Genomic DNA, 20,151 nt, shown 5'->3' on the forward strand with positions numbered 1-20,151 from the left:
AGACATACTGGTGCAAAATGACTTCCCGATACACCTGACCTGTTACAGTTCCTCTGTCAAAGAGATGGAGGGGTTTACGTGCACCAATAAGAATCCCACACCACATCATCAAACCACGACCTCCATACAGGTCCCTTTCAAGGACATTAAGGGGTTGGTATCTGGTTCCTGGTTCACGCCAGATAAAAACCCCGGCGAGAATCACTGGTCAGACTATACCTGGACTCGTTCGTGAACATAACCTGCGACCACTGTTCCAATGACCATGTACTGTGTTCTTGACTCCAGGATTTACGGGCTCTCCTGTGATCAGGGGTGAGTGGAATGCACCTTACAGGTCTCCAGGCCAATAAACCATGTCTGTTCAGTCGTCTGTAGACTTTGTGTCTGTTCCAATGGCTGTGGTAAGGTCCCGAGCAAGGCTACCTGCAGTACTGCGTGGCCGTCTGCGGGCACTGATGGTCTTCTTGTGGTGCTGTACGCTGTAGACGTTCCGCACTGTAGCACCTGAACACGTTTCCTGCCTGCTGGAATATTTGCCATAATCTTGAGTTCACACTTTGTGGCACACGGAGGGCCCGTGCTACGACCTGCTGTGTTTGACCAGCCTCCAGTCGCCCTAATATTCTATACCTCACAACATCATCAATATGTGTTCTTTGAGCCGTTTTCAACACACAGTCACCATTAGCAAGCCTGAAAACGTCTGCACATTTACTCGCTCACTGTACTCTGACATGCACCAACACACCTCTGGACTGCTGCCAGCGCCACCGTGCGACGACCGCAGAGCAAATGCACCGCATGGTCATACTCCGAGGTGATTTAAACCCGCAATACGCCCACCAGAGCGTTGTTTCACCATGTATCAGCATTATCCTTAATTTATGAGCATGAGTGTAGTAGCCACGAAGTTTTTGCGACTCCAGCTGTACATGGCAGTCTCCTTGGCAGGTAAAGATTGGTAGTGAGCAGACAGTGCAAGTGTATGACCCCCATTGTGGTTAACCTAAGTGGCAAGCAGTTTGGTGTACCTGAAGGTACTCATCACGGTCCTTAACTTTACAAATGCTCTCAGTATCGTGCTTATTTCAAGTTTTATTTGCGCAATGGAACAAATAGCCAACACACTTCCACTAAATGTGACAGAGGAAATCCGCCAGGCAGCCTGCAGAGCAATCAGCACGACGAAACGTACTGAATCGAAAAGTTCCAGTGGAGGCTGGAACTCAAGAAGTTGACGGTGGAAATGCAGCATCATCGTGGATTTGCAAGCGGACAAAGGGAACTCCACAGTCGTTTGGCAGTGGACTCATTATAATCAAAAAGTTTAACTTCTGCAGGTCCAAGCATACAGGCTTTTGTGAAGTGAGCATAAGGACAGAGCGGAGAAGGAGACCAGGACTCTCTGGAAGGCAACAGGAATACCTGACAAAGTCATCATACAACTACGATCTAGGGTGTCGATTTTGCATAGACTGTATGGACTGCCAAAAGTACATAAAGTGGGTGTGCCATTACACTATCCTGGCAGTTGTCAGTAACATTGGCACATCAACGTACCAAGCAGCTAAGTATTTGAAGAAACTGCTGTATCCATATGTGGGGAACTGAATTTACGTGTGCTACTCAAAAGAGTTTTTACAAAGTCGCAGTCAACTAGGTATTACAGATTATGATGTAATGGTTTCGATGTGGCCTCCCTGTTCACCAAGGTACGACTGGAAGATTTAGTGGAACTGATTGCAGAGAAATCTGACGATGCTCTAATGAACCTGTCAGGAATATACTGAATCTACATATTTTCTGTATGGGAGCCAATAGTACGAGCAGACAGAAGGAGTAGCTATGTGCATCCCTCTGTCTCTAGTGGTTGTGTATCTGTTCATGGAGAAATTTGAGGAACAAGCATTAGAGATGGCTGATACAAATGTAAAAGCTTCTTCAGGTACACAGATGACAGGGCGAGGTTCAAGTTTTGGAATATCTTAACTCACGCCACCGAAATAGAACATTCACAACGTATCTGGGGATGAGCGGTCATCTGCTGTTTCTGTAGGTACTGGTCAAAAGGAGAGCAAATGGATCTTTTGACGACAGTGTGCATCGCAAACCAACGCATGCTGAATTATTTCTGGAAGACAGCAGCTGTCACCGCCCAGCGTGCAGAGTGGAGTTCCAAAGACATTGGTCAATAGGCCACGCGCCTCGTCAAACATAGTTTGACACCATAAGTAGGACATCTACGCTCAGTATTCTGCAAAAAGTAATACGTAATCAAACAGCCACTCTGCCACATGGAAGACAAGAAATGCAAGATGAAGAAAAGACTGTGGCTTACCTACCCTATGTAGGATCTGTTTCTGCCAAGATGAACAGGATTCTCATGAGGCATATGATTACAAGTGTTTTCAGACCCTCTACCAATATGAGAGGACTACTGAGATATGTGAAAGATGACTACTGTTTACGAAAACCAAGAATTTGTAACTAAATCTTTTGGGATGGCATTACATATATTGGCCAAACAACTGAGACGGTGGACATCAGATGCCAAGAACATCAGTGGCACATCTAGCAGAGACAGTTAACTGAATCAGCCATTGCTGAGCACTGTCTGAAACTTGATCACTCCATGATCTATGAAGGAACGAAGGTTATGTTACAGATCCCCGGATACTGGAGCCGGCCGGTGTGGCCGTGCGGTTCTAGGCGCTTCAGTCTGGAACCGCGTGACCGCTACGGTCGCAGGTTCGAATCCTGCCTCGGGCATGGATGTGTGTGATGTCCTTAGGTTAGTTAGGTTTAATTAGTTCTAAGTTCTAAGCGACTGATGACCTCAGAAGTTAAGTCGCATAGTGCTCAGAGCCATTTGAACCGGATACTGGAAGAATGTTATAAGAGAGTCGGTAGAAATTAAGATGATGGAAGACCTCATGAATCGTGACACTTGGTACCAACTCAGCAAAGCCTGGGATCCCGCACTGGAGTTGATAAATAAGCAACGGTTCCAGCCGCAGAACGCCACAAAAAGAAGAACTGAGAATATGCACATGGGAACGAACCTAGACAGAGAACCAGATGCATTTGACCCAGAACAGAACGGCAGCTCGCTTCCAGGCGCATAGGATGGATAGGATGGAAGACGGAACGTCTCAAAGCGTTTCTATTCTGAATAGACCACAGACGGAGCGGCTAAAGCAGATCACGGGGCAGGATGGCAGTAGATAAAATATTGCATCCGTTCTGCTCGACGAGCAGTCTCAGGTGGTATCTGATGAGGTCAACGAGTCATATAGTCAAAATATTGTGTATGGATGACGCTGAAGTCAGAGTCACAAAATTAGGTAAAAAACCAAAAAGTTATGAAAAGAACATACCTAACTGACCTATTATGAACTTTATCGACAGTTCATCATATTTTTATAGGAAAAAATCGGGAACCATCGAGCATTGCAGGGTGTGGTTATAAAAAGTCACACGAATCGCCGCGCGGGATAGCCGTGCGTTCGGAGGCGCCTTGCCACGGTTCGCTCTGCTACCCCCATCGGAGGTCGGGTCCTCCTTCGGTTGTTCTTAGCATAAGTTAACGTTAGGTTAAGTAGTGTGTCAGCCTAGGGACCGATGACCTCAGCTGTTTGCTCCCATAGGAACTTACCACAAATTTCCAAATTTCTATGCAATCAATGGAAGGAATCACTCATTAGTTCCAAGGTGCTAGAAGTAGTCCAGCTAGCACAATGGCTGGATGTAACGAGTTAAAAAGAAAGGGAAATAAAGAAGAAAAAGATTCGTGGTTAGCGCTCCATCGAAATGGTTCAAATGGCTCTAAGCACTATGGGACTTAACATCTGAGGTCATCAGTCCGGTAGACTTAGAACTACTGAAACTTAACTAACCTAAGGACATCACACACATCCATGCCCGAGGCAGGATTCGAAACTGCGACCGTAGCAGCAGCGCGCTTCCAGACTGAAGCGCCTGGAACCGCCCCATCGACAATGAGGTCATCAGACGTAGCACAAGCTCGTATCAAACAGCATGCGAGTTCAGTGTGGTAACCACGACGCCACCCTCGCTCAAAAGGTGGCGCGGGAGCGAGCAGAAACGGGTTACAATGGTCGAGCAGCTTCTCTTAAACCGCACATTTCCGTAGTCATCACTAAACCACGCTTGAGATGGTGCTAAGGGCTATGCCACTGGACAGTGGACGACTGGAAACGAGGGATCTGGAGTGACGAATTATGCTATAACGTGTGGCAGTCCGACGGAACTGTTTGGGTTGGACGAATGCCTACAGAGGATTGTCATGTATAATGCCACAGTGAAGTATGGAGTAGGTAGTTGTAAGGAGTACTTCTGTCCTTAACGTCATGACTTATCGCTGGCTTGTGAAAGTTTAGACGCTCAGCACGCCTTTCTCTGGAGAGAGCATTGTCTTAATGTATAAAGGCTGTGGATATGCTCATGGGATGAGGTTTGAGACTGCTGATTGAAACATATTGAAAGTAGGACGCAAATGAAAAGTCTTCCGTGATCAGTGATCATCTGTCCAATAAATACGGAAACTAGCATAACTATGGTTACTTCAGTGTGAATGTGAAACAAAGCTAATATATTGTTAACACAAGACTGAATCAGTTTAGGTATTGTTCGGTTATTACTTCAAAGTGACATTTTCCATATTTCAGCTGAACGGTTTTAATACTGGAGAAGTGTAAAAGACACGTGTCTGTACTAGGCAAGTGGTCAGGTTTATTTCGTAACGAAACGCGTTCTCTCATTAAAGACACCAAAATCGAATGCTTTTGCTGCGAAAACCTCTCTAACAAATCAAAGGGACCGTGACAGACATACAACGGTTTTCGTAGCTCGAAGATTTTCTTCCGTCGTTGCCTGGTTATTTCTTGATACAGTTGGTATCTTGATACGTCTTCCTCGGCAAAAGGGCCTAGCAGAACACTTCTATAAGTCATCACTTGTGCTTCTGGTTTTTTTGTAAAATGTGTAACAGTTTCGCCTGGATCTTCTCTTTTTTGCTGCGTTGTAGTTCTCGATAGTTTGTCGTAGGGTCAGTTTCACACAGGACGCTGTGTTCCCACGGATACCAAGTTCATACAATGGACACAAGCGTTTTGGGGATGTTGGATACCTGGTTTGCAGAACCACACTTTTTTTTGGGATGGGGAGGCGGGTAGTAGTCTTCTGACTGGTTTGATGCCGCCCACCACGAATTCCTCTCCTGTGCCAACCTTTTCATTTCAGAATACCATTTGCAGCCTACATCCTCATTTATTTGCTGAATGTATATCGATGTCTGTCTTCCTTTACAGTTTTCATCCTGTGCATCTCCCTTTAGTACCATGGAAGTTATTCCTTCATGTCTTAAGAGATGCCATACCATCCTGGCTCTTCTTCTTGTCAGTGTTTTCTAGATGGTCCTTTCTTTGCCGATCCTACGGAGAAACTCCTCACTTCATACTTTACCAATCCACCTAATTTTCAACACTCTTCTGTAGCACCGTATCTCAGATGTTTCGACTCTCTCCTGCTCCGGATTCCTTCAGTATATTCTCACTAGCATACAATACTGTGCTCCGAACGTACATTCACATTCTCAAAAATTTCTTCAATTTAAAACCTTTGTTTGATACTAGCAGACTTCTCTTGGCCAGGAATGCCATTTCTGTTAGTGCTGTTCTGTTTTTCATGTCCTCCATGTGCCGTCCATCATGGGTTATTTTGCTGTCTAGGTAGCAAAGCTCCTTAACTTCGTTTACTTCGTGATCCCCAATTTTGGTGGTATATCTCTCGCTGTTCTCGTTTTCCGTGGTCCCTGCTAGCGGTATTTAATTATGCTGAGACGGTATAGGGGGAAGGAGTGTGCAGAGTGGTGTGAGAAGCTGGCTGGTAACATCTGGCAGTCGACTATTTAATGTGAAAAGAACGGCGATATACAGAGACGGTTGATTCCATTTCGTCGTTACGGGCAGTGGATTCTAACCTCTTGCGTCGCGTGGGTGGAGCTGCCGACAAGTGTCTAGCAGGTGCAATTTCTTTACCGGAGTCTGCAGTTCGCGGCAGCCGATCGTGGTAGCCGAGCGGTTCTAGGCGTTTCAGTCTGGAACCGCGCGACCGCTACAGTCGCAGGTTCGAATCCTGCCTCGGGCATGGATGTGTGTGATGTCCTTAGGTTAGTTAGGTGTAAGTACTTCTTAGTTCTAGGGAACTGATGACATCAGATGTCAATTCCTATAGTGCTCAGAGCCATTTGAACCATTTGAACCAGTTCGCGGCATTTGTTTGCTGTGGCAACCTGGTCTCCATCCGACAAGACACAGTTAAGGTCACCTCCTATGATGGTTCGCTCACGGTGCCTCTGTAGAAGTTTGTAAATTTCTGTACTGAAGTAACGACACCGTGCTTTTCTATTCTCTGTACCTGAAGGTGCATAGTTGTTATCAGTGCCCTTGTTGTCTTTCGTGCGCGCCATCCCTTGTCCAGTGGGAAAGAAGGTAAACGTGCGACTTGTAGGTCCGATTTCACTAAAATCGTGATCTCACATTTAGTTTCCGGGTTTTTATGTAGGTGGCCACAACACCCCGGTATTTTTTGTATATCATCGCTTGTCACATCGTAGTACAGACGATTAAGTCTTTCGGGGCTAAAATTCTGTTGATATTTACTGCCATTTACACGCGCATGGTTCTATCGGAGATTCGAATGGGGGACTAATCCGGCATCTGTTGCCAACGGAGAGAGAATTTTCCAGTTACAGGCCGCTTGTCCAGTGGAGACACACTTGTGTCCTTAAAGTAGCGGTTTCCATTGCCATTTGTACCCTCATGCCGTTAATTCTTCCACCTTTTAAGAACAGCTTTCTATCTCAGGAACAAGATAGTGCAGCAAAAAATATGGCCTCACCCGCCCTCCTTGACAAGGCCGTTGACGGAATGAGGGTGACTCTTCTTGACTTTTTGACTGTTGCCTGCCTTTTATGCATTCAACTACCGACAAAATGAAGATAACATTTCGCTTCCTGAGTTGTACCCCAAACTCCTTAAAAATTTCAAAGACGATATTCCCATCAACATTGTCAATCTTTTTCCTTACGAATGCTGTGACTGTATATGACTCTTCCTTTAATCTACTTTCTTAATTAAACTGTAAGCCAGTATTGCCTTGTGTATTCCTACATTTCTCTAGAATCGTAATTACCTTTACACGGGTCAGCTGCTATTTCTCGTTAAACCCTTCTGTAGAAAATTTGTGTTAATATTTTTCAACATCAAATTTTTGGTTCTTTTTAAAGCCTGAGGTTGTTGCGCTTGTATCATACACTACACATACCAGGGAAAACGACTAACAGAATTCTGTCTGCTTCTACTACAATTTATCTCACAGGTCTGCATGCGAACTCCTGTTCTGGATTTCTCTAATCGCAGCAAAATTTAGTACTGTCAAACGCCTAATACGCAAGATTTCACTGGGTTGCTGTACAAAGCTGTCTAGGCTTATAGTGGCCTCGTTAATGTGGACCCTCTTGGCAAAGGTGAGGTTATATAGGTTTGTCGAGCGCCTGGCATTTTCACGGAATTTTCTGTCGAGTGGCTGAAGTGGAAATCCTATCAAATGGTGCACATGTTGCAGCAAGTTGTTTGTCATACGTTACACCGTTAAAGTTTCAGCCAGATATGGCAGATAGTTCGCATACAGAGATAAGGCTTTGCAAATAATATACAAAACTGAAATAAAGTTGGTGTACGGGAGGCCATCTCCACTCTTAGCGTGCCAAGATATAAGTTTTCCGTCTTATATATATATATATATATATATATATATATATATATATATATATATATATATATATATATGGCAAACAGATAAGCTTCATCCTATACAAGGATTAAAGTTGGTGTACGGGAAGCCATCTCCACTCTTAGCGTGCCAAAATATAAGTTTTCTGTCTTTATATATACAGGGTGAGTCACCTAACATTACCGCTGGATATATTTCGTAAACCACATCAAATACTGACGAATCGATTCCACAGACCGAACGTGAGGAGAGGGGCTAGTGTATTTGGTTAATACAAAGCATAAAAAAATGCACGGAAGTATGTTTTTTAACACAAACCTACGTTTTTTTTAAATGGAACTCCGTTAGTTTTGTTGGCACATCTGAACATATAGACAAATACGTAATCAGTGCCGTTTGTTGCATTGTAAAATGTTAATTACATCCGGAGATATTATAGCCTAAATTTGACGCTTGAATACCACTCCTCCACTATTCGATCGTGTGTATCGGAGAGCACCGAATTACGTAGGGATCCAAAGGAAACGGTGGTGGACCTTAGGTACAGAAGAGACTGGAACTGCACATTACGTCCACATGCTAACACCTTTTTATTGGTCTTTTTCACTGACGCACATGTACATTACCATGAGGGGTGAGGTACACGTACACACGTGGTTTCCGTTTTCAATTACGGAGTGGAATAGAGTGTGTCCCGACATGTCAGGCCAATAGATGTTCAATGTGGTGGCCATCATTTGTTGCACACAACTGCAATCTCTGGCGTAATGAATGTCGTACACGCCGCAGTACATCTGATGTAACGTCGCCGCAGGCTGCCACAATACGTTGTTTCACATCCTCTGGGGTTGTAGGCACATCAAGGTACACATTCTCCTTTAACGTACCCCACAGAAAGAAGTCTAGAGGTGTAAGATCAGGAGAACGGGCTGGCCAATTTATGCGTCCTCCACGTCCAATGAAACGGCCGTCGAACATCCTGTCAAGGGTCAGCCTAGTGTTAATTGCGGAATGTGCAGGTGCACCATCATGCTGATACCACATACGTCGACGCGTTTCCAGTGGGACATTTTCGAGCAACGTTGGCAGATCATTCTGTATAAACGCGATGTATGTTGCAGCTGTTTGTTACAACACGCAACTGAACGTCGGCGGTTTCAAGCGTCAACTTTAGGTTACAATATCTCCGGATGTAATTAACATTTTACAATGCAACAAACGGCACTGATTACGTATTTGTTTATATGTTCGGATGTGCTAACAAAACTAACGTGGTTCCATTTAAAAAACGTAGGTTTGTGTTAAAAAACATACTTCCGTGCATTTCTGTATGGTTTGTATTAAACAATTACACTAGCCACTCTCCTCACGTTCGGTCTGTGGAATCGGTTCGTCAGTATTTGATGTGGTTTACGAAATATATCCAGCGGTAACGTTAGGTGACTCACCCTGTATATGGCAAACAGATAAGCTTCATCCTATACAAGGATATTTGGTACAGACTGAACACTCCTTGTCTTATGTGGTGAATGCGGCCTGGGACCTGAAGGGCCTGCTACTGGTGTAGCTCTCGGCAGTTGCTTCGTACTGCTGATTTGCACCGTTGCTGGTGTTAATTTCCCTTTACTCCGCGTGTGGTGATAAATCCGGTGTGATTTCTTCTGCCATTCCCACGTACGAGCTTATAAAAAACTGCATCGTTGCTGGAGCTAAAGGACAAACTTGCAGATCGGGTTGTTCTGATGGTGGCAATTGTCATGCTATTGCTGGCAACGTCAATGACTCATCGGGCAAAGAAACCCTTCAAGGCATGTCTGGCTGATGTGTCTCGGAACGATTCCCAGTTTAAGTTTATACAGTGCCCATTTCTGTATCCTAGAGTTTGAGGATGCAGTCTGGAAGCTAAAAACTTTGACACACGTACTCACAAGCAAGCACAGTATGATGTTCTCTGAAGGTATGCTGTGCTCTTGGTGACGGGCCCATTCCAGCATGCTCGAGCTTGAGGATCGTATCTGGGAGCCAATAATTTGGACAGCCATAGAGAAAAACAAGCGCAAGATGTTGTTCTCTTAATTGTAGGAGGTGAAGCACTGTTTTTGATTGTCTACTGTGAAGGAATACTGTTAGACTTTTCCTGTTGATGGTGTATTATGGCACATGCTTGAAAGGTGGTTAATACTGTCTGGCCTTTTATGCTCCTGTATGGTCTAAACATGTCTCTCTTGAACATCTGCATCAGACCTGTTTTTTTACGAAACTTGGGAAGGGTTGGAATGAAGTGGATAGAATTTGCTCTAAGCCATCAAGTGTACAAGAGCTTGAAAGATTTCGGACCATAACTGGTGATTCATTCCCTGAGATGATATTCTTAATGAGGCCTTCTATTGCAAGGACACAGGCTGACGTCTTGGTTGTAGCTCCAACTGAGGTTGATAACAATTGTACTACAAGGGGGGATACTTAAATAGGCGTCAGTTATTACATTTCTCACAAGCTGTAGAAATAATCCTTCAAAGTCTATGTGGATATGGTCCCATGAATGGAACACCTGAAGAGATGCTAAATGAGATGTGGCATGCACCTAGCTGTGCATGGTCATCTTGCCTTAATTTCTAACATGCCATACTGGCATGCATGTTCTCTGGCTCTGGATACCCCATGCCCTTGATGGAGAAACTCATGATGCGGTGCACCACATTATCAAATGGCCATCTTGTCGAAATTTGCACTGATATGCAAGTTCCCTGGTCTGGATACTACCCAATATTCTTAGTTGAGGAGTGCTGACAGCTCTGACCTTAGGGCTTATGGAATAGTTACCTGATCTCCTTCTGGGCTCACCAATAACAAAAGTACACAAAGTTGGTGTGAAGTGGGAACAGGTTTGTCACTGGCTGTTGTATTGCGCGAAACCTTATTGACCAAACAGTGCATTTGTAATTCCAAAACACCATAAGAGACGGCAGTCAGGCAGCTATTTTCAAACAGACCTGTAGAAATATATCGATCACCTCTCCTGCACCAGCTTGGCAATGGGACACTCTACCAAACCGAAACTCATGGAATTTTTGTGTCCCATGGAAGATGTAGAGAGCATCCTTTCCAATCTGCGACTAACTGTATTTTGCATGTGTCAAGGTTTTATGTAGATATATACAACTGGTTGAACAGACCTATTGGTAATGCAGCTTGACAATACCGCTCCAGTCGCGTAATGTGAAGTATCCGTTGCCAGGATGAGAGGGCGTGAAGCATGGAGCTTGCAATAGAGAAAGTTTACTTACATTCTAAAGTCACTCAAAAAGGGATAACAGCTTTCTGAAGTCTGTTATTGCTGTGGCTATCGTGGACATTTTGAATGAAAAGTTTGTCTATACAGAATGCAGTTCTTTCAGATAGTTTGGTTCAGTGAGTTCTGTATGGCTTGTGGTTGCGATTCTGTTGCTCTCACTACGCCTTGACAACTCCTTACGTCTTTGCTATCCTCCCTTCCATTTCATCTCTACCTTGCCCTGCATTTTCTCCATCTCATTACCAACTCACTCTCCCTTTCCCTACATTGGTATCACTGTTCACTACCTTCACCCACGTCCACCAAACCTCTTCACCACCTAATGTCCGTTTAGATCTGACTCACAATACCTCGTCATAAATTTATAAATCAAATGAAAACCAAAAGTAGTGGTTAAGTTGGCAAAACCACTCACACAGAGACACATTTAGACAAGAGCATTCAAGTAATAGTGGTGCTATTGCGTCGCATTTCACATCAAGAACTCTGTAGTGCTGCAAACCAACTTGAGGTTAGGTAAGAATCCCCAGTGCCAAGTGAAGGAATGCATAAAAAGCTTACAATCAGACGTCATTTTCTGACGCAAGAGAAAATCGGACATAAAATACCGTAAGTAAACTCACCCACAGTGCTTCATGTATAGAAATGTTTTTAATCTAGAAAGCAGACGAACCTATAAATGTTCTGTACAAATAAAACGAAACATATATAGTGATATAAATAAGCACGTTCTTGTAGTTGCATAGATGAATTTGAAATACCTTTTCACAGTTGTTAAAGCATATATGGTCATTGTGGATCCATAATGAACTTGTTTCCTAAGTAAGTAAATGGATAACTTGGCTCTAGCACTTTGTCATCGACATGTACTGGGCTTTGGCTTACACTCCTCTGTCACAAACCACAAACTTAGTTTTAGACTTGTTTATTTTCTTGTACTGCTCTTTCTACCCATAGCTTTGCCCATTCTGTTTAACATGGCTTTAAGGTACTCTCAACTTTCATCTAAAGCAGTTACGTTATCTGCATATCGCAGATCCTGTCTCTAACAGTTCTCTGATTTTTTAAGTGTTTCCTCCGCGTATAGATTGAAAATAATTGGTAAAAGTGCTCATTGTTTCCGGATTTCTTTCCGAATTTTCTTCCTCTTGTGTTGAGCACCAAGCAATAATATCCGTCTCGTTTTCATAAAGGTTCTATATCAGCTAGTTTCTTCAGCGTCATATGCAATTTTACCCTACTTGAAATTATTAAATGGTTCCTGCATGTTTAAAAAAGTATATCTGCTTTTTTAAATTCATTTCTCAAAAACTACTGTAAATTAATATTCCTTTTACGGTTCGATGGTGTTTATTGGAGTGCAATGCATACTGATGTGACCAGTAAAACTACTTTTGTCCGGTCACAATTGTTGGCTCTTGATTGCTCTGGGAGAAGGCCCATCGTACTTGAACACATGAAAAATTAGTTCACTTTATTACATTAATCAATAAAATATTTATAACTTATACACACTTCTTTGTCGCAGGAGTACTGGATAATTTACAACTGCTGTGAACTAGCAAAGCATTACTTGATACACTAATTAACAAACTGTTCTCTCGAGGTACAATGTTCAGTACTAACAGCACTACAAGTTTATCCGAAACATTAACTGTCATTGTCCTTCCAGATGATGTTGACTGTTGTCGCTGAGGTCTCGAGCTGGGCTGAGCTCTTGCATGTCAGCACTACAGAGTATTCGGAAATTCCCGTTATGAGCTTATAGAGCTTGTAGAGGAGAGTGAGTACATAATATTTTGAATACGAATCTGCGTACGGAAGCGTCGTCCAAGGACGCTACAGAGCGTCAAAGTTATAGGAGCCGGCACCTGTAAATGTATGTATACACACGGTGATTCCATGATAATGTTAGAAACTTTGTATGATTATGGAGATGGCTAAATGTATGAATTTGAGGTGAGTGTCCCTGTAGTGCAAACGAACGAGTTGAAAGCTGTAAGCGAAAACCTTTCTGATACCTCTGACGGTAGAAAAATTGGAAATTTGTGGTAAGGTCTTATGGGACCAAACTGCTGAGGTCATCGGTCCCTGAGCTTACACACTACTTAAGCTAACTTAAACTAACTTACGCTAAGGACGACACACACACCAATGCCAGAGGGAGGACTCGAACCTCAGACGAGGGAAGCCGCGCGGGCCGTGATAAGACGCCTTTAGACGGCTCGGCTACCCAGCGCGGTCTCTGATAGTGGAATACGTGTACTGATATTATTGTTGCTAAGACTGTAAGGTACGCAACTTTCAGCTGTGGTAGTATGGACCAAAACAAGCAAAAATGTCGAATACACATGGGCTCTAAGAAGGATATCTTTAGAGCTGTGAGCTCTTATTCGATTGAGGAGATATACAGGGTGACTATAATTAAAGATAAACTTTCAAACGGCTATAGAAATAACACCACTGGTCAGAATGACGTCAAAATGCAGCGGAATATTATCGGAGAAGGGAGAAAACGTATGGCAGAAGAAAAATAAATAGTTACAAAATGTAGCAATAGATGGCGCTGCAAGCATCACAATTTAATAGTGGTCGACTACAAATGACAAATGAGTCATACAACAGTGCCTAAGGTGTATGTTTGGCGTTAAACAAACTATACTACTCAGTGTGCATGGGTGTACAGGTGTGATACTGTTAGTTACGTAAGCCCATCCACAACAGCAACGTCATATCACATAGGATGGGAAAAATAGGTTTTTAACTGTCCAGAGGCCAAAAACCGTATAAAAAGCATCAATCACATCGGTTTTTAATTTCTTCCCCCACATGGCTCCTGTATGAACTCATCCCCTTCCCCCACCTCCTCCTTTTCCTCCAACAGCTCTGCATCCTTTGATACCCTCACGCCCTGGTTTCCTCCTTCCTCTCCACCCCCTGCCCATTGCTGCACCTCTATTGCTGTATCCCTCACTCTCTCCACCTCCACACCATCTCCTTCTTCAGGGCAATTTCAAGCGCCTTCCCCTCTTGGATGATGAACTTCACCATGACATATACCCTTCCTTCCAACTATAACCTGGCCTTGTTCCCCCCCTCCCCAGGGCCCCCTTTTTCCTCACCCCTCCTTCTCCCAGAGCGGATTTTCCTCCTTCCCTCCCTGAGTCCCTGCACCCCCTCCTCGGTTGTTTTCCTCTCCCGTCCCTTCCCTTCCCAGACCTCCTTCAGCGCGCCCCCACCTCATCCCCCTTTCTCTCCCCTCCTCCTCGCCTCCTTCCCCGTCTTCCCATTTCCCTTGTCCCCCCTCCCATTCAGATCCTCCCAGGTTTTTATTCGGTCTCAGCGTGCTACGTTAGTGTTGTGTTTCGGTTCCATTCTACAGTGTCAAAAAAGTAGCTCTGAGCTCTATGGGACTTAACTTCTGACGTCATCAGTCTCCTAGGACTTAGAACGACTTAAACCTAACTAACCTATCGACATCACACACATCCATGCCCGAGGCAGGATTCGAACCTGCGACCACAGCGGCCGCGCGGTTTCAGACGGTAGCGCCTAGAACCGCTCGGCCACTTTGGCCAGCTCTACAGTGTCATCTAGTGATGCAGGTTTTAATTGTGTGCTCTACCTGTTTATTGTCGCCGGCCTGAGTGACCGAGCGGTTCTAGGCGCTACAGTCTGGAATCACGTGACCGCTACGGTCGCAGGTTCGAATCCTGCCTCGGGCATGGATGTGTGTGATGTCCTTAGGTTAGTTAGGTTTAAGTAGTTCTACGTTCTAGGGGACTGATGACCTCAGAAGTTAAGTCCCATAGTGCTCAGAACCATTTTTTTGTATATTGTCCATGACTGTTCCAAGCTACGCTGTCTGTCACGTGGCTGTTTTCCTCGTTCTACACTTTTATGCTCCAGCCGTACTTTGCCTGGTGCTCTTTAATGTAGTGTGTGGTTTTTTTGTGTAACATAGCTTTTTAGGTTTTTATCTCCGATTTACAGTCACAACTTTGTATGTCTTATGTGCTTCTGTTCCGCCTTTTTTGGTTCTATATTCCGCCATGTTATCTCCTTTATATTGTTTTTAAATGTTTTCCTGTCTATGTCTCTTGTCTGAAGAGCGGCGCTTATGCTGCTGCCAGTCCGCACCTGATGGGGAATGGACAATAAAGAAAAAAAATCGGTTTTTAATTGTCCTAAGGCCAAAAACCGCATAAAAAGCATCAATTGCATCGGTTTTTAATCATCCTGAGGCCAAACACCGCATAAAAAGTATCAATCAAAATCAAATCGGATTATTAACTTCCGTGTGATTGGCGCAATACATGTTCAATATGCTGTCCACCGTTTTCTGCAACAAGTTGAAATCCAGAAACAGCATATTCCACAACTGATCAAGGTGTTTCCGAGGTCACATTCAGAATGTGTTGCGCAGTGCGTGCCTTCAATGCAGCTACGTTTGCAATCGGAACACTGAACACAACATCTTTCAGATACCCCCACAGCCAGAAGTCACACAGATTGAGATCAGGTGATCGGAACGGGCGGGCTATAGGGAAATGGCGGCTGATGATTGTAGCATTTCCGAAATGGCGCTTCAGCAGCTGCTTAACTGGATTTCCAATGTGCAGAGGTGCGCCATTCTGCATAAAAATGACCCCATCCACACACCCACGCTGTTGGGGAGCTGGAATAATGTGGTTGCGCAAAAGACCCTCATAGCCCTTACCAGTGACAGCACAGGTAGCAGGACGGAAAGCACCTGTCTCTTCGAAAAAATATGGCCCTGTGACAAATGATGCTGTAAATCCGCAGTACACAGTGACATTTTCAGGATGAAGTGGTCCTGGTTGATTTGCATGTGGATTTTCCGTTGCCCATATTCGATAACTCTGCGTCTTGACATATAATGTCAGATGGAAGTGGGCTTCGTCTGTCCACAAAATCTTCCACGGCCAATCATTGTCCACTTCCATGCGAGAAAGAAATTGTAAAGCAAAGGTCTCTCTTGCTGGAAGGTCAGCTGGAAGCAACTCGTGCACATGGGTAATTTTGAATGGACAGCAAAGAAGGATGTTTCGTAGGATTTTACGCACCGTGCTCACGGGTATGTCCAATGTTTGGCCATGTCTCTATGCACTACACGTTTGCACACCACCACTCGTCTCCTCCTGCATTGCTGTGGACACTGCTTTGACTGACATCGAATTAATTCGTTTCCTCCCTCTACCAGGTTGCACACCAAAATAACCCGTCTTTTCGAATTTCCGAATCATTTTCTCCAGATCCACGGCAGTCATCGGACCAACGCCTTTTTTCAAACCTTTCAGTGTGCGGAACTTCTGAAGAGCGACGTGTACACGGTCATCATTCTTGTAGTACAGCTTTACTAGCAGAGCGCGATCCCGCATTGAGACAGTCACGGCGAACGTCACAGACGTGAGAGGAGGAAAAGCCATGTACCCGGCATGTTTATACCAAATTCAATGGGTAGTGCACATGACAGGTGTTTTCATTTACATATTCTGACACGTACAGCGGCATCTATTGATCAATTTTCACACCACTTTTTTTCTTCTGCCATGCGTTTTCCCCCTTCTCCGATAATATTACGTTGCACTTTGACGTCATTCTGACCAGTGGTGTTATTTCTGCACCGTTTTGAAAGCTTAATTGTAATCACCCTGTATTTCACAGTAGCGAACATGAACAAGTGCTCATAGCTCCTCAGGTATGTATGTTTACTGGACGTTTATTCAGCCTAGAAAGTCAGCAACATGATCATGGAATCACACTGTACGTAATACTTTTAGTTTACTACATTTACACTACTGGCCATTAAAATTGCTACACCACGAAGATGACGTACTACAGACGCGAAATTTAACCGACAGGAAGATGCTGTGATATGGAAATGATTAGCTTTTCAGAGCATTCGCACAAGGTTGGCGCCGGTAGCAACACCTACAACGTGTTGACATGAGGAAAGTTTCCAACCGATTTCTCATACACAAACAGCAATTGACCGGCGTTGCCTGGTGAAACGTTGTTGGGATGCCTCGTGTAAGGAGGAGAAATGGGTACCATCACGTTTCCGACTTTGATAGAGGTCGGATTGTAGCCTATCGCGATTGCGGTTTATCGTATCGCAACATTGCTGCTCGCATTGGTCGAGATCCAATGATTGCTTGCAGAATATGGTATCGGTGGGTTCAGGAGGGTAATACGGAACGCCGTGCTGGATCCCAACGGCCTCGTATCACTAGCAGTCGAGATGACAGGCATCTCATTCGCATGGCTGTAACGGATCGTGCAGCCACGTCTCGATCCCTGAGTCAACAGATGGGGACGTTTGCAAGACAACAACCATCTGCACGAACAGTTCGACGAAGTTTGCAGCAGCATGGACTATCAGCTCGGAGACCGTGGCTGCGGTTACCCTTGACGCTGCATCGCAGACAGGAGCGCCTGCGATGGCGTACTCAACGACGAACCTGGGTGCACGAATGGCAAAACGTCATTATTTCGGATGAATCCAGGTTCTGTACACCGCATCATGATGGCAGCATCCGTGTTTGGCGACATCGCGGTGAACGCACATTGGAAGTGTGTTTTCGTCATCGACCTACTGGTGTATCACCCGGCGTGATGGTATGGGGTGCCATTGGTTACGCCGGTCACCTCTTGTTCGCGTTGACGGCACTTTGGACAGTGGACATTACATTTCAGGTTTGTTACGACCCGTGGCTCTACCGTTCATTCGATCCCTGGGAAACCCTACATTTCAGCAGGATAATGCACGACCGCATGTTGCAGGTCCTGTAAGGGCCTTTCTGGATACAGAAAATGTTCGACTGCTGCGCTGGCCAGCACATTCTCCAGGTCTCTCATCAATTGAAAACGTCTGGTCAATGGTGGCCGAGCAACTGGCTCGTCACAATACGCCAGTCACTACATTTGCTGAACTGTGGTATCATGTATAAGCTGCATGGACAGCTGTACCTGTACGCGCTATCCAAGCTCTGTTTGACTCAATGTCCAGGCGTATCAAGGCCGTTATTACGGCAAGAGGTGGTTGTTCTGGGTACTGATTTCTCAGGATCTATGCATCCGAATTGCGTGAAAATGTAATCACATGTCAGTTTTAGTATAATATATCTGTCCAATCAATACCCGTTTACCATCAGCATTTCTTCTTGGTGTAGCAATTTCAATGGCCAGTAGTGTACTTTACTATTGTTTTGACGCTTTGTGGCATCGTTCGATGACGTTTCCAGATATGGGTTCCTATTCAGTATATTATGTACTCCCTCCTCTCAACGAGTCCTAAATGTTTGATACAGGAATTCTCGGACACCCTGTGTATTGACGCTCAGTGCGAGTTCGCCGCTATTGCTGCGAGGGAGGCGTGGTTGTATGGAGCGCTTCCCGTACACCATTGCGGAATGCAACGAGATCTCGCTCACGTCTGTGGTATCGATTCGCGCTGCCGATTTTGCCGTGGCACCACGATCTGTGAACGATAATGCAGATGAAATATCAATAATCCATCGACAGTGGTCAGCCGACTGATTGCCATTGACTGTGCATAAGGTCTCAGCGTCTCCAGATTTCTGGCCACATTCCTGGAGCGAGCTGGCGCGGCGGCGGCGCCCACAAAGGCGCCTCAGCGCGTGCGCCCCAGGCCCGGCTCGTTAAGTGGGCAGTTTGCGTGTCGCCGTCACTTGTGCTGGCTGACCTAGCGCCGCAAGCATGCGGGGGACCCGGGCCAGCTGCAGCCGGCCGTGTGGGACGTGGCGCGTGCCGCCAGGGGGCGCTGGCAGGCGAGGCAGCGCACTGGAGCCACTTCGACTCCCAGCACAGCCACAGGCTCCAGGGCACCGCCCATCCTACCACTGCTCCAGCGAACAGCTAACTTTTCCGCGCTCCTGATACCTGCTTGACTCCAAATGAGAATCGTCTTCCTCACATCTTTCTGTTTTTTAATATATGAAAAGGTACAAAACATGTGGGCATACCAAGAAAAGGCATGTAAGGTAATGAAAGAGTTAAGCAAACCAGTAAGAGGTACATAGAAAATTAACCCAATTTTGGAAGCAAGACTGGTTGACTACATATGAAATGTGCGTATGTCTAGGGTTGGTTGGTTGTTTGGGGGAAGAGACCAAACAGCGAGGTTATCGGTCTCAGAGGACTAGGGAAGGAAGTCGGCCGTACCCTTTCAAAGGAACCATCCCGATATTTGCCTGGAGCGATTTAGGGAAATGACGGAAAACCTAAATCAGGATGGCCGGACGCGGGATTGAACCGTCGTCCTTCCGAATGCGAGTCCAGTGTGCTAACCACTGTGCCACCTCGCTCGGTTGGTATGTCTAGGGCCTTCTGTCGGATATACCGGTTACCTGGAGCAAGTTTTTTTGGTTGACGCCAATTCGGCACCTTGCGTGACGGTGAGGATGAAATTGTGACAACAGAACAGTCAGTCCCCGAGGGGAGAAAATCTACGACCCGACCAGGAATCGAAATTGGGCCCCTCGTATGGCATGGAAGAGGACTGTTGATCACGGAAAATACATTTTCAAGTCCCTGCAAAGTCCGAGAGATGGCACCACCGGCGTGTATCGAGGTCATGTTTAGTTAGTAGCATCTTTGGAAATAAAGCACAAGTTTCAGCCATATTGGTCTATTTCTTTGTGTTTGGCATTCGTGTGAATCAAGGTAGTCGAATGATTGTCAAAAAATGGACGAAAAAGAATTTCGTATGGTGATTAAACATTACTTTATGAAAGGCAAAACGCCTCAGGAAAGTAAAGAGAAGCTTGATAAACATTATAGTGACTCTGTACCTTCGATGAGAACAGTTTATAAGGGGTTTCAAAATTTTCGGAGTGACCATTTGGGCACAAGTGATGCTGAACGTTCTTGGCACCCTGTGGAGGTTACGACTCCAGAAATCATTGATAAAATCCGATATGGTGATGGATGACAGAAGAGTTAAGGTACGTGTGATTGCTAGTGCTGTGCGCATCTCGAGTGAGAGGGTCATA

This window comes from Schistocerca piceifrons, chromosome 4, assembly GCF_021461385.2.
Source record: "Schistocerca piceifrons isolate TAMUIC-IGC-003096 chromosome 4, iqSchPice1.1, whole genome shotgun sequence".
In the NCBI taxonomy this organism is placed as follows: Eukaryota; Metazoa; Arthropoda; class Insecta; order Orthoptera; family Acrididae; genus Schistocerca; species Schistocerca piceifrons.